Raw genomic sequence first — 15,527 nt, forward strand, 5'->3', positions numbered from 1 at the left:
CCCTCAGGATTTATCCTGAGATCCTGTACCTCAGATTGTAGAACTTTTGTCAGTGTGAGCCATGTGGATGAGTCATGGCCATTGCTTGACCAATGGATGCACACAAGTTTAAAAGCCTAGTGAGATCATGTTGGAGAAAACTTATGATTTCAAGTTTGGCCAAACAATATTGTACATGCTGTGTTTTATTTTTCAGCACTATTTATTGAATATAATTTCTCTGTAATGCGAACTCTGTCACACAAAACATTCCTCAGACATGTTTAATTATGTACAAAGATACAAACTGTAATAAAAATTGATATTTCTCACTTTTCTTCTCCAGGAATGTTTTGGCCAATCTTTGTATTTATATGTCAGCTTTCAAGTCAAATTGTAAGGCTCAACAAAATAAGCCTATTTAGACTTTAATGTGAATGGATTTTATTAATAATTTAATTTGAGCAGAACTGACCTATATAAGCATTGAGCCTTGTTATCCACAAAAGCGTGTTTTTATTTATTTTTAATGTCCTTCAGTAAATTTTTATAAATTTGTTTAAATGTACTACTGATTATTATAAGTAAAGTTTTAAGTACCATAAAATTCCTCACTATATTTTCATGAAATATAATATTTGTATGAAAATGAATGGTATATTTTAACTTTGGAAAATGATTTTATATAAAATTAAGATTTCTCAAGTCATAATTTTCATATTTATTCATATTGAAAAACATTTCTAAAAAATTTTTTATTTTTTTATTATACAGTTTTTTGATACTTATTGTCAGTAACTTTTATCATATGGATAGAGCGTACTTTGTGCAACTACTGAGTGACATGCGAAGTGATCTATTTTTTACTACTCAAATAAAGTTGACATGAACATTTGTTGTATTTTCAGCTTCATTCAGTTCAATATATTTTCAAATTTGTCTTGTGTTTTTAATGTCTTGATACAGGAAATATCTAGAAAGCTGAAATTTATATTATGGATACTTGATTGTGTTAGACATTTTATTACAGTATTGATTTATTTAATGTTGCTGTGGTCAAAAGATATGCTCTGAATGATCTCAGTTATTTTAAATATATGGAGATACGTTTTATTCTTCTTAATGGGCAAATTGACATATAAATGTGAACTATTCTACAGTTGTTGGCTATAGTATTCATTTTTTATGTGTGTTCGTTTGGCTTTATAATTAATCTTATTTCTACATTTTAGATGTATATAACAAGCACATTCACCATAGGGAATTTGTGCCTGTACATGGCACATCTTGATTCTTCATTTACCCCAATCCTCTGCTTTTCATTCAACTTATCTCCTATTTCATTCAACTTATCTCCTTTTTCTTTACAAAATCTTTGTTTCCATTTTTCTTTCTATTGTCTTTTTTGTTTTTGTCCTTTTCTTCTATTCCCCTTCCTCCTCCTTTGTTTCCCTTTCAGTTTGAACATTTTCTTACTATTTTTCAGTGTCTATCACACCTTTGGGGTCGTATTTACACTTTTGGTTCCTCACAGAAGGTAAACAATGTGTTATTTAAGCACATGTGTCTGATTTATTTCACTTAAGAGAATGGTCTTAAGATTCATCTATTTACTTAGAAATGTCTTAAGTTTACCCTTCTTTATGGCTAAATAATAATTTACTATATTAGAAAAACACATTTTCATTATATATTCATTGGTTGATAGACATTTGGTTTTTTTCCAGGATTTAGCTATTATAGACTGTGCTACTATAAATATTTGTGTGAATGTGTTTCTGTGGTGTAGCATTTTTAATTCTTTTGGGAAGATACCAAGAAAGGGAGTAGCTGGGTTGAATGTGATCTCTAGTTTTAGTTTGTTGAGAAATCTTCACATTGATTTCCATGGTGATTGTACTAGTGTACACTCCCACTAGCAGTGGAGAAGGGTTCATTTTTCCCTATGGCCCTGCCAGCATTTGTCATTGGTTGATTTGTTGATAATAGTTATTCTTTCTGGGTTGAAATAGAATATTGGTTTTGTCTTAATTTTCATCTCTTTAATGACCAGTGTTGCTAAACATTTTTTCATTGTTTTTGTTTTTTGATATAGTGCTGGTTCTATAGTTCATGGTGGGCTTCAGTTCATATCAATCATCCTGCTTCAGCCTCCTTAGTGCTATTCCACAATCCCTGACTTTATATATTAAGCATATCAGGGCAATTATTACTTTTGCTATTTTTGTTTATTGTTTCTATCAGTTTCTAATTTCAAGTAATTATATAATTTCTCATTTCTCCCTTTAATTCATTCATGTTTGATTATTTTTATATTTCTATTATTGACATATGTTTTGTAATTTTTATAACCTCTTGAATGGTTCATTTTTATTACTGTGAAGTATCTCTCATTAACCCATTGATACTACTTTTCTTGACACCCAGATTACAATAACCACTCCTGTCTTCTTGTGCTTACTGTTTATGACATGTATGTTTTGATATCCATTTATTTTCCACCTATATGTGACTATATTTATTTATTTATTTATTTATTTTTTCAAAATTTTATTGATAAACAGCAATGAGATAGTTTCAAATCAAATCGGAAGTACAGATTCAACAAATAACACACTGCAAATATTCTTCTTAGTGGTTAATTGCTGTACAAGATGCGGACTTGAGATCCTATTTACAAACACCATTAGAACAAATCATATGTGACTATATTTAATTTGTGTCTCTGTGTGTGGCTCCAAATGGGACATGGTGACCACCAATGGGATTCCTCTTATAATTTGAGAGTGATGTCAATGGAATATACAGGCAGATTAAATGTGGAGTATGAAAGAAGGAATTCAAGGATAATTTCAAGATTTTTTATTTGAGCAATTGAAATTTCAGTGAGATGGGGAAACTGTAGTTTGTATAGTTTGAGATTTAGGAACATTGACTAAATTTTGTCGATGTCATATATAAATGTAATTTGCGAGAAGTATGGACAGAAGATGTAAAATTGAGGGTTACCTCATCTAGCTGGTATTTAAAGAAATGAGATGGATGAAAGCTTGTAGGGAACAACTGCAGACAAAGGAAAAAAACAGTAATTCCCAGGATGCTTTTTGTGCTTTTGTCTGCTCCACAATTTATGTTGAAGCTCTCCATGTGACAGCATTTAGCGGCACAGTATTTAGGAAAGTGCTTAGTGGCGAGAGCTGGTCCGTGGTGAATGCGACCTGATGCCCTCAGATCATGACTGGAGGGAGGGGTTTTCTCCTGATGCCCTCTCCATTCCTCAGGTACAGGTTCAGTCCCCTGCCCCATGGAGGAAGCTGTATTAGAAGCACCATCATGGAAGCAGAAAAGAGCTAAAGCTTCCCAAACCAGCTCTTGGACTTCTCAGCTTCCATAAATATAATATTTTTTTAAAAAATAAATTCACCAGTATGTAGCACTTTGTTATAGCAGCACAAAATGTACCAAGATAATATTTAATAACAAGAAATGAGAAAGAAAAAGAGAAGATGAAGAAGTTTGGAAGGAATAACTGTTTTAAAAAGAAAAAGTAAAGGATGGCTACTATCCTGATGCTTACTAGACAGGGTATATGAAGAAAAGAAATTAACATTTATGTTAAATGCTGCTGCTGAGGGAAATAAAAAGAGGATTTGCAATTCCCTTGTGGGAATTTACTGACTTGCAAATATTGATGTCCTTTACAAGAGCAATTTTGGTGGATAGGTTGTAATAGTGGGAGGAAATCTGCCTGAAGGTATGATTAAGGATGGCAGGATAAATACAAAAAGGGAAGGAATTGGAGACAAGCCATGTAGATGATCTTTTCAAACAGATTTTCTGAAAAGGGTAATAGTGATATGAAAAAATGGTGCCATCTCATGTGTAAAGAGATCAAGAAAATATACATTTTTTTCTAGTGGAAGAATAGGAATGTATTTCTATTCTGACAGATGCGATCAATTAGAGAAAGAAACCCTGATAAGGAAAAAGAGGTACACTAGTTTATGTGATTAAGCATGTCCCAGAGAAAGCCTTAGTAACACAGGGTGCAATCCATTTGAAGAGCAGCATCTTTCGGGCTGCCCTGCTGGATTGGAAGGTAGTTGTCCAGGATGAGGAAGACGATTTCAAATTTTGAGGAGCAACTTATAAAATACTAACTGAAAAGCATAGAAGAATTAATGGTCTCTGGGATATTCTATCTTTTCTTAAAATTCTGAAATTTTATGAGTGTGCATTTTGATGTGGGTTTCCTCCTCCTTTTTAATCCAAAGGCATATTTCTTCTCTAGCTCTCAGCATGACACCACCATGAGCAAACATAGAACTCTTCATCAAGAAGAATGCAAATGAAAAGTAGTATTAGGTGAGTAGTTTTGCAATTAGAGTTTTAAATGCCAACCTAAATAGTTGGGCTGATTTAACAGGTAAGAAGAAAACATAAAATACTTTAAAGAATAGTCACATGTTTGGTTGTTTTCTTAAGAAAACATGTGTGGCCAACAGTTCTTTAAATGCAATTCACTTTTACCAATCAGTATGAAAACAATATTCAAAAGCTGGGCATCTTTTGTAGAAGCCACCCACTTACCCTGCTTCCCTTTGTACTTCTGAGACCTCATCTCCTTGATTCTCCGCCCTCTTGCTTTTGATTTCTGCTTCGGATTCCTGGATTCAGGAACATGCATTTATTCTTTTCTTTGAACTGCTAACTTTATAGTTTTCTCTAAGTTCTTCATCTCCTGGAGTATAACATTCCTGAATCTTTAGTTGGCCTGGTTATTTCACTGGTTGTTTGCTCTGCATCTCTACCTGAGATGCCAGGACCTGTTTGCTTTCTTACCAAGCCATAAAATAAACAACAGGGATATGTCATCAGGAAAACTGCTTGAAATAAGGACAGACACCAGGAGAAATCTAGGTGTATAATCCACAGAGCTAGTTCAGTTGATTCATGAAAAGGTCATGAATTAGGGGAGAATAATATTTTTCCTTAAGCAGTTGTGTTGTGATAGATATTATTTAAAAGCTGGTATTTGCCAGTTAGGCTTTGAATATTTCCATTTAATTAAGAGTAGAAACTGAGTATAATGAAATTGTTTATGAAGTTAGAACATTACAAATAACTTCATCGACTACAGAGGTCGCAAAGACCAGTGAACAAACGTAGTCTTATTGTGCTCAGTGGACTTTGAATCATGCTATTATCTATCACTCATGGCTCACCATAATCAGCCCAAAGATTAGACTCTGGAGATTACTTTTCAATTTTTATTCATCTTTTATAAAATGTATTTTTCTCTTGTCTTCACAATGGAAAGTCACAGGTATACATGGTCACAGCAGGTTCTTGTGCACAGTATTTAGAACTAATGTTATATTTATCTCTCGTAATAAATGTTAGATTGATAGGCTGTGTCTCAGCTACCAGGCATCAGTTCCAGTGGGATTTACTTAATAAGGAATTCACAGTAGAGATAATTTATTGTTGAGAAATTTACTGTGGAATTTGGGTTAGAGATACAGTACTTGAAATTTCTCCTAAGTCATCAAAGACTCAGGAGACTCTGGGTGCTCTCTGTTCTCACAGAAAAGCTATCTCACAGTGCAGATCATGACAAGATATGGCAGGCTTACCTTTGTGTGAAAATAATCACTGTTTGAAAGGATGACCTCTGCTTGTCTATGGAAAGCCAAAACGCTTTTGTGATTGACTGAGTTTGTACTCCATACCCTAGTGTTTTGATATCACAGACTCGTTCATTAACTTCACATTGAAGGATCTGTCCAATTTTAAAATTGAAAAGTAGAGAACTCTGGCAGCAGCCCTGTCTTTCATGCACCTGCTAATTTAGGAGGGAAGTGGGAGACAGTTGGAACATTCCCCTGACCAAATTATTCAGACGCTGATGGATAATTCATTTTATTTTGCAATGCTAAGGTCTTGCGTATTTTTACAGATAATTTATTTTAAGTCAGTCCTCATTCCTTATAAAAAAGAAGTTTGCATTTGATTGCAAATGCCACCCAGAGAAATATCTGGAAGAGAGAAGTTAACTCCATTTTAATGTATTGCCATTCCTTGTTATCATTTCTTCTTTTCTTTAATCCAAATAACATCCCAAAGTTGGGCACATGCCAGCCTTTCAAGACAGTTTTATAACAATCCAAACTGAAAATGCTTGTTTTCCAGAGAAAATTCTGTAGCAATAATCGAATGCATTTCCATTCAATTTATTCTTTGAATGGCAGGAAGAAAAAGGACTAGCAATAACGACAGTGATATTTCAGGGCTAACCTTATTATTTGGGAAGCAAGATTATAATTTAAACAGAATGTGAGTTTATGGATCTTGGAATCTCAGCCCTGGAGTCTTCCACCTGGGATGGTCTCAAGGTAATGTCCAGTGTCCTCATTGAAATTTTGACTGGAAAAATGATGCTGTTTGCTCATCAGATAATGAATTCTCGGGATCTCCTGGCAAGGAGGCAATTGTTATTGATGATATTAATGTACTGCCCATCATCCTAATTAAAATGTTTTCATTTAGCAGTAATTATTAAAACATGCTAAATATAGGTGTCATAAATGCTATGAGATAGAAATTATCTCATAAAGGGCAGATGGATCCTTGGACAACTAAAAATATATACAATTTGATGAATATCTAGAGGTACTATATAGAGGAAACATAATAGGGGAATGGGAAAGAAAACTTTGGGATTCTCAGTCCAAAAGGATAAGATTTGGGATCCCGCCTTAATATCTTTGGTACTCATTGGAAACTGTATCAAATTTTGACTTTTATCAGTATCTTGCCCTGCTTGCTTGATTGGCTGGACCTACTTAGCACTATATGAGAGTGCACATGGTGATAAACAAAAAATTTAAACAACTACTGTATATTAAACTTCTTTTGTCTGTGGATAAGACATTTAATTTTATCAGTGGCTCCATTGGCAAATGAGAAGTTCAGAAACTATCTAGAGGAAAGCTGAGACAGGACAATCACAAGCTTGATTCCCACCTGGGCGACTTGCTGAGACAGTCTCAGAAAAAAAAAAAAATAAATAAATAAATAAAAGGGCTCTGCATGGAGTTCCCTGGTATCGCTCCTATGGATTTGTGCTTCAGCACCAAAATAAACAAACAAAAACAGGGTAGTTAGAAATTTAAAAACACATCAAGCAGAAGCAGGCATGCATGCTTATGATAAGTCTCAGAACTTGCAGTGTTTATTTAGAAAGAGAGAAAGAGCAGTGTCTCCCTGTCTCTAGGATTGGGAGGTGTGTGGCAGGCTGCCTACCCCTGAGAAGCTTACCTTGCTCTCTAGTGTGAAGTCCTCTTTCCTGCTTCTGCTGTCCTGCATATGTCTAATCATCCATATAATTCATTATAGCATCCATTTTTAAAAAAAATTTTATTGGGAAAATACCAATCCAAAACTTCAAATCAAAACCCAAACTATAAATTTTTTTTGAAATAACAATTTTAAAAAAAATTATTCATTTTATTGAGGAAAAAAGATAAAATAACAATGAAACAGTTTCAAAATAGGTTAGTAGGACAGTTACAATAATTAATACATTGCATATTGTTGTCTTTGTAATAGTTATTTAGAGGACAAGATGCAGACTTGATATCTTGTCTTGAAATAGCAATTTAAGATCTGTTCAAGTGTTTCTTTTTTAGTGGATGTTACAACTCTTTCTCCAATGTTTTCAGGCCTCTTAAATGATGTCACCCAGCATATTCATATTCCTGACAATCAGCTAAGGTCATATGCAGAGATGTGGAAATTGGCTATAAGCCATGTTCTTTCTTGTTGCCTTCATTTATAACAATGATGGCCTGCAGGGCTTTTGCTTCTACCCTTATGAAATATTTGTCTTAAGTATGCTTTTAAAAGGAGATGGTTTTGTGTACTGTTTGGATCTCCAGTGAATTGTTGACTGATTAATGGATTGACCTACTGTCTTCCACCAACTTTATCCCTCTTTTTCTAGTTAATGTTTTCTGGCAATATAAAATACAGGACACCACAGTCTATTTCTTGTCATCATTCTTTTTCAGCTTAAAGTATTTTCTAGCCCTCAAATTAATACTTATTTTGTAGATCTCAGATTAGACTTGTGGTGCATTAAATAAAATTATGAATTATGTTTTAAAAATGTTTTTTCTTGTGTGGTACATAAATTTAGTCACCAACTTTCCTAACAACACTTCAAAACAAAATCTTGGGCAAAAAATATTGTGCTGCTTCTCTACGTACAGGACTGGAAATTTTGAGCAGCTGGATTTGTTTGTACAGAATGTTCCATGTTGTGTCTTTGAATCAAAACAATCTCCAAAAAGTTATTAAGAGCTTCACCTGTTCTTAATGCTGGGGACAGTTTGAAGCTGAAAGGATTTCCAGCGCTAATGTCTTTGCCAAGTTTGAGAAAAGCAATTTAATAGGGCCTTGGACCCCTTTATGAATGCGAAGTTCCCCACCGGTTTTGAAGAGCAGCCTATTCCTTTTCTGGAGTCTTTGAACAATCACTAAAGAGGACACCGTGTGGAGGAGGGAGCTAGAAACCACGCACACTATCCGCAGCAACTGGGCACGATCCACGATGAATGGCTTTGCTCCTCTCTTAGCATCCCCTGTGATTAGACATAAATTAGCTAGGTATGTCGAGGAAACTAATTACATCATCATGAGGAATAGCCTGGTGGGGAAATCTTTTCTTTTCAGATCAAAAGGATGGCTAGCGGCTACTGTGTTCAATCCAGGCATCCATGGGCCAGAGTGGCAGGGATGAGAAAGCTGCTCTGCTCCACGGGAGCATCTGCTCCCGGAAACTGATGGGAAATTAACATGGACTGTGAGGCAGCTGCAGAGCACACTGTGAGCAGGAATCGGGGAAGGCTCGGGCGGCCGGAGGAGACAAGATGAGAAAGGATCTGGTGAAACCTGGGGATCCAGGGCAAGAGGCCAACCTTGGTTTATTTGAAAAAACAAAACAAAACACATTGAAAGCAGGAGACCTGGGTTGGTATATAAGATCTGATCCTCACTGACTGATTCTACTTTCCTTCCTCATATGTAAAATGAGGACTTGGAATAGTTATCTAGTGTGTTGCTATGCAGATTAAATATGATAATTATAAGGTACCAGACCGAATTGCACCCAACTTCGTTATTGATGTTTTGAGCAGCATTCATTCACTTTTCTAAGGATTATAATGTAGCACATAGTTAATAAGCATATCAGGGCTGGCCTGATAGCTCAGCGGACTAAAATGCCTGTTTAGGCAGAGAAGTTTGGTACGGGCCCAGCCCATGGGGAGTGCTGAGATAGCTATTGAGACTGGGCATACTGGGGTGTACCTGGAATCCCAGCTCTTGGGAGACTGAAAATGGGAGAATCACTATGACTCTGATCTACACAGTGAGACTAGGTAGACCCTGTAAACCCTGTCCTAAATACAGAAGAAAAAAAAAATAGTTTTAGGGTAGAGTTGTCTATGCAGAAGCAGTTCCTCACTACTAGATTTTTAACCCAGTATTGAATAAGAAGAACAATCGGTACCCAATTAGTTGATTTTAATGACAACAAAAAGAGATATTAGTGATTCAAGAGTAGATGCCCAAATAAAAGCCATATTATGCTCTTAAAATTACAGAGAAATTGACTTTACATTTTGGGGTAAAAAACCATAGTTTTCTTTGGACTAAGTACCTGCTTAGGCAAGCACAGGGACTGAGATCCGGCTCCACAAGCCGCACTGGCCCGGCCCAAGGGCATGCTGAGCTGGCCACAAAATCCAGTGCGGTGGTGCACACCTGTGACCCCAGTGTTGGGGAAGCTGAAAACAGGAGGATCGCTAGGAGTCTGAGCTGTGTCGTGAGACTCTTTACCAAATATATAAAACAAAGAAACAACACACACAGATTTCTTTTTCTTTTTTTAATTTACAAATTTATTGTTTAATAGACAAGCATTATATAGCTTTGGTTTAAAAAACAAAAACAAGCAAACAAACAAACCAAAACAATAAAACCAAGACACTATTTCAAAGTCTGGGACCTTCTTCCAGCTTCCAAATAAAAGAGCTCTGAACATTATATATCCCAAATGGAAGAATAAGACAAAAATATGAATGCAGCCATCACATTGTAGAAAACAAAGATTTCATGTAACTGAAGGAGCCATCTGTGCTTCCTGGGATGACTTAACTGCCTTTACAAGCAGGAGGAGAGGGGGAAGGTGGGGACTGGTGATGAGGGAAGCAGGAGAGAAAAGCAATCCAGAACAGAGTAGAATCCAGTTCTAGTGTTCTGAATCAACGTGTCACACATACATATAAGCCCAGTGTCCCGGAAAACCAGTTTTCATTTTTCTTTCTCAACTCGGCCTCAAATCCTGATTCCTTTCAGCAGCGATTCCACAGGTAACAGGGAAGATTGTGGCACTGGGACACCCACTTATGCTTCTGTGGTACTCTACCAGGGGTCTGACTCTGGGCTAGCTTGCAAACCGTATGAGTTTGGAAGCGGAACTCAAATGGGTGTGAAGACTCAAATAAGAAGAAGCGAACAAAAAAAAAGAGAGAAGGAAAGAAAGAAAGGAAGGAAGGAAGAAAGAAAGAAAGAAAGAAAGAAAGAAAGAAAGAAAGAAAGAAAGAAAGAAAAGAAGGAAGGAAAGAAAGAAAAAGAAAGGGAGAAAAGCCTCCTTGGGAATAGCAAGGGGCATTCAAAGAAATAAAAATGCCAACAATACTTAAATGTTTTTTTTTAAGTTTTTTTTTTGGCTTAAAATATTTTACTCTAAATGAATTTATGTCAGCTGTCAATAAAAAAGTGTCACGAACACATTGCGCACACCTTTTGCAATGTAAATCCTTGCCTCCCCCCTTTTGTATATGGTGAACTTCAACTTAGCAATTATTACAAGAAATGTTATAGTCTAAAGCTCAAACACATCTTAGCAATTTTGAAATCGAATTGAGTACAAACCAAATAAAATTTATATCCTAACCGAGACTTCCTCCCCTTGGACTGTGGGGGCACTTGAGCATGGATCGCAGAGCCTTTTCCTGCAATTGCTTCTTTAAGTCGTCCAGGTTGTCTTTAGCTTCGCTCTCAGTCTCCTTCCTGGGCTGGGGGCGGCCTCAGGTTGTGCCTGTGCTGATGTGGTTGTGGCAGCTGCAACAGTCTCCGGGGTAGCAGGAGCCGCAGCGGTTGCAGCCACAGCCTTTTCCTTCTTGTGCTTTCTGTGCTTCTTGTGCTTCTTATCCTTTTTGTGTTTCTTGTCCGTTTTCTTTTTTTTCCCACCTCCTTCCTGATTGGAATTCCCGGCTGGTGATGGGCTTGGTGTGGGGCTCTTAGCCTTCCTGCCTGGCACCGTGGGGGACTAGTTTGTGGAGAGCGATTGAGGCTGGACAGGGGACAGGGTGCTGGGGGATTCTTAGTAGCTGGCTCCGGAGACCCAGAGACAGACGGAGAGGATGGAGCCCAACCTTCAGATGCAGATAACTCTACTTTTCTAGGCGTTGGTGCTGGTGATGGCAATCCTCTTCTCAGTACCTTTATGTTTTGTCACAGAAACATGGCTTTTTGTAGTAGGGTTTGACTGCTGGGGTGTTGGGGAATGACGCGTGTTGGTGGCGGAGTAGCTGGCGGGGACGGCCTGTGCCTTCTACTCGGAGGACTTACTGAAGGAAATAACCTACAAGTTTTTTGAGGGGGGCTGGATGTCCTCTTGGGAGGTTTTCTTTGATGGTGACCAGGAACAAGATGAGGAGGAGGACGAGCTGCTCCCAGAGAGCGATATTGACAACCGCCTCCTTCGTCTTTCGGGAGATCTGCTCCTTCTGCGCCTTGGAGGAGGTGGTTTGCGTCGTGGTGGGCTTCTTCTTCGAGGAAATGGTCTCCTTCTTGGGCTTGGCCGCCTTCTGGGTGAATATGATCTTGATCGGGACTTATGGCGCCTTCTTGGTTGAGTATGAGGAGAGCGAGAACAGGTCCGTGACCTTGACTTGGAACGTGACCGAGATCTTGGCCGGGTCTTTTTCTTTTTTGAATTTTTTTTCCAGAGTAGGTTCTTTAGGTTCTGGCTCGGGAACTTTCAGGAAGTCACTAGTAGATACACTGAAGATTCTCTTACTTTCACAGAAGTTTCGGGGAGCTCTGGAGTTTTTTCCTTCTTTTCTGGAGCAGAAGGACTCCGGCTCTTGGTTCTGTGTCGGGGAGATCGAGAATGGCTGCGCTTTCTCTCTCTCCTGACAGGGGAAGATCGTCTGGAGAGATCGTCTGGATTTGCCTCTTCCTGGGCTTCGAGACCTCTCCCTTTTTTCTCTGCTGCTTTCTTTTTCTTCCTTATCTCTCTTATCTTTGTGTTCATCCTGCTTTTTCATTGATGCCAATTTTTCTTGTTCAATCTGTCACTGTTTTATTTCTTTTTTTAGTTCTAGGAAAGCAGAAGGGATTCCAGTGACGTTTTCTTGTGCACTTAACAGCAGGGGCTACAGTTCTCCCATAAATTCTCTTCCATTTTTCTCATTCAAAAACCCAGTCAGATCGAGGTGCCTCATTTTGGAATCTGGATCCTTTACTTCCTGCTGGTTGAATATAAACTCAATCACAACATCATCCTAAAATCCAAGGATTTCTGTCACTCTCTTTGTTATCCAAGGTTTTCTAACCTCCAAATTTACTTTGTTCGTGTCCACCTTTTTTTCTATGAATTCTGCAAGTTTCAGCTGCTCCAGTGGTTTCTTCCATTCGTTGCTGAACCGATGATCCTGTTCTGCCCTTGTTCCGTGGAAGCATCCCGCATCTGTCTTGCTGCCTCGCTCGGAGATCGCTCCGTCCCACACAGTTTTCTTAAGATACTTTGAGTCATGTAAATTTCCTGGGCCTAAGGGAGGACAGATAGATCATCAAGTCCAAGCCTGTAATTTATAGTGGAAGGGCAAAGACCAGCGCGGGCCTAAGGGCCTGTTTGTATGTTGTACTCGAGATGGCTGGCTTCAGCCAAAGATTTCTGTTCCTTGTCTCCCAAATGGAATGGTTGTTAGGAGATGATAGCAACACATTTTTCCTTCTCTCTTTGCAAGGAGGACCATCCAACTAGATCTTACTAGCGAAAGTGATGTCAGCTAGTTGGTAAAGAAGTTAAGGAGCGGATGTGCCTATATGCCTCCGATCTTCTGTTCATCGGGTGCGTGTTCCATGGATGGCTTTGGAATTTTTGCATTGTGGTGGCAAATCCATCTTTGCAGCTCTGGATGAGCATAACGCAAGACCTTCAGTTCCTAGGGCCTCCCTTCCCTGATGCTTGAGGTATCAGAAAGAGATTGCTTTTATGCCAGGTTGAGTTTATTTGTTATCGCCCTGAGCTTTACCTTAGCAATGCGAAGTTAGGTCTTAGTCTTTGCTTTTCATAACTTCCCTCTACAATGGCTGCTGTTCATTTCTCCTTATGTCTAGATTAAAACAATGGCACTGGCCTATATGAACTCCTTTACTTTTGAACATGATTTGGAAATAAATAAGAAAAGATAAACACTCTAAGAGAGAAATTAAAGTGGAATGGAGAGCACCTGGAGAAGTCATAAATGGCACTCAGTTCTTGAATAACCAGGCTAATAACTAAATCTCATTGCTTTTTATTCTTGTACCAGCACTTAGAGGGAACTTTAGAAATATTATAGCATCTGCTTGCTTTTCTGTAGCATGGTTGTTTTGTATGTTCACTGTAGAATTTTTGGAAAGCAAGGCAAAGCCAAAGGAGTGTTCTGTACAGCTAATTGGTGAACACATTCACTTAGGGACACCCAGAGCCTGACTCCCAGGCTGAACCCTGAGGGCAGTGTCATTCTCTTTGTGAATGTCCTCAGCAAAAAGTGCTTATCAGTCTTCTTATTCTTAAAATGAGACAGCAATGGCTCATGTTTTGAAGGGTTTTTAGAGGCTCTTCTAAAATAAGGTTTATAAATTTCCCAGTATAGAAACATACTGAATGGATGCTCTCCTGGTGGTATAAAGTGAAAAGATATTATCTGATTAATGAATTTTAGAAAGACATCAAACACCCAAAAGAAAGACATTTTAGAGAAAATATATAATACATCTAGAAATGTATCAGTATATTGATACCAATTTTTGTTCTTTGAACATTAGAGAAACCAAAAGTTTTCCTTAAGCAATAGGGAAAGTAATAGAGTGATAAATTGTTGCCATAAGCATGCTGGGAGCTATAACTAGATTCCATTCTCCCCTACTTCTGCCTGTCTGGATTTTTTCCCATAGACACACAAAAATTTTGGGAATATTCCTTTATAAATCATGATGCTTTATTACAAAGTTATCTAGTTATTTTCTTTTTGACATGCTTATCAAATGCTTATCGTACATTCAGGTAGGGAGGAGGATGGTTATTTGAATAGTCTAGTGTTGGGGTTTGCTGTCTAGCAACACCTCAAGTTTACTGGCTTAAGAGAGCAGGATCCAATTTCATACTCAAATATGCTGTATTGTTAGAATATGTAAAGTATTAGGGAAATAGAGGAGGAAGTGACAAATGGTTTTTATTTTTTACTGAAAATGTCTTTTCCTTCCTCTAGAATAATTAATCCTAAATCTAAACCACTCTTCAATTAAATATCAAGGTCAGAATAAAGAGATCATTATCTCTTTTGATATTAATAAGGCTTCAGCAATGAATAAAATGTGCATTTTCTGAATAGCAAGATTTAGTACCAAAAGTACAGTATTGGTTTAGGCTTTACTTTGTTCAATATTTATCCTGTGTTTCTATTGTTTGCATGTCATCACAAATGTATCTTTTGTAGTATCATATTAACAAACAGCTGTTAGTGAAGCTTGATTTTTCTCTTTCAAATTTGTCCATGAATAATGAGTATATTCAGCTTGGTGCATCCTAAAGTTAGGCCTTTCTAGGGGAACCTGTAATAGACCCCTCCAGTTTCTCATCTTGGTCCAAGAAGTCAATTTGTAATCTCAGGATACGTTTTTGGAATACCACCAAGTCAACTATAATTTACCACTCCCAGTGCAACCCATGGCGAAAGTACAGATGCTGAAACATATTTATAATTATTGGGGAGCCAAGGGGCCCTAAGTCCAGTCATGAAGATGGCTTTCTGGAACCAAGAGGCTGACCCAGGGCCGTACCCGATTTTATTCAGTGGAGGAGTGGCTTGAGGAGGGATGACCGAGAATTGTGGGAAGTAGGTGAGTACTGTGAGCTGAGCTAGGTGGGTGGCCTATGTTTACCTCTGCCATATGCAGAGAGGATTTGCAGAGAAAGTAATCTGCATTATAATGAAATAATATCTGAAGTTTTGAGGGACTGGTGCTTCAACTCGGATGTAATCTCTTAAGCCCCAGGAAGTCATAGCTTCTATCTTGAGGCTGCATCACAGCTGGCAGCATAGAGCATTGGCTCTTTGGCCTGCCTTGATCTGGCTCATATTAAAGAGCAGCAGGTGTAGTTTATCAGGGAAACACACATGTCACCTTTAAAGACTTCACCAGCT

General features: G+C 37.8%; 1 pseudogene; it reads right to left on the reverse strand.

Annotated features, from left to right (window-relative positions):
- Positions 1-8,355: 8,355 nt before the first annotated feature.
- LOC101581723 lies at positions 8,356-15,051 on the reverse strand (annotated as a pseudogene).
- Between the last annotated feature and the right edge of the window lie 476 nt (positions 15,052-15,527).

Source organism: Octodon degus, unplaced genomic scaffold, assembly GCF_000260255.1.
Source record: "Octodon degus isolate 3935 unplaced genomic scaffold, OctDeg1.0 scaffold00124, whole genome shotgun sequence".
Classification (NCBI taxonomy): Eukaryota; Metazoa; Chordata; class Mammalia; order Rodentia; family Octodontidae; genus Octodon; species Octodon degus.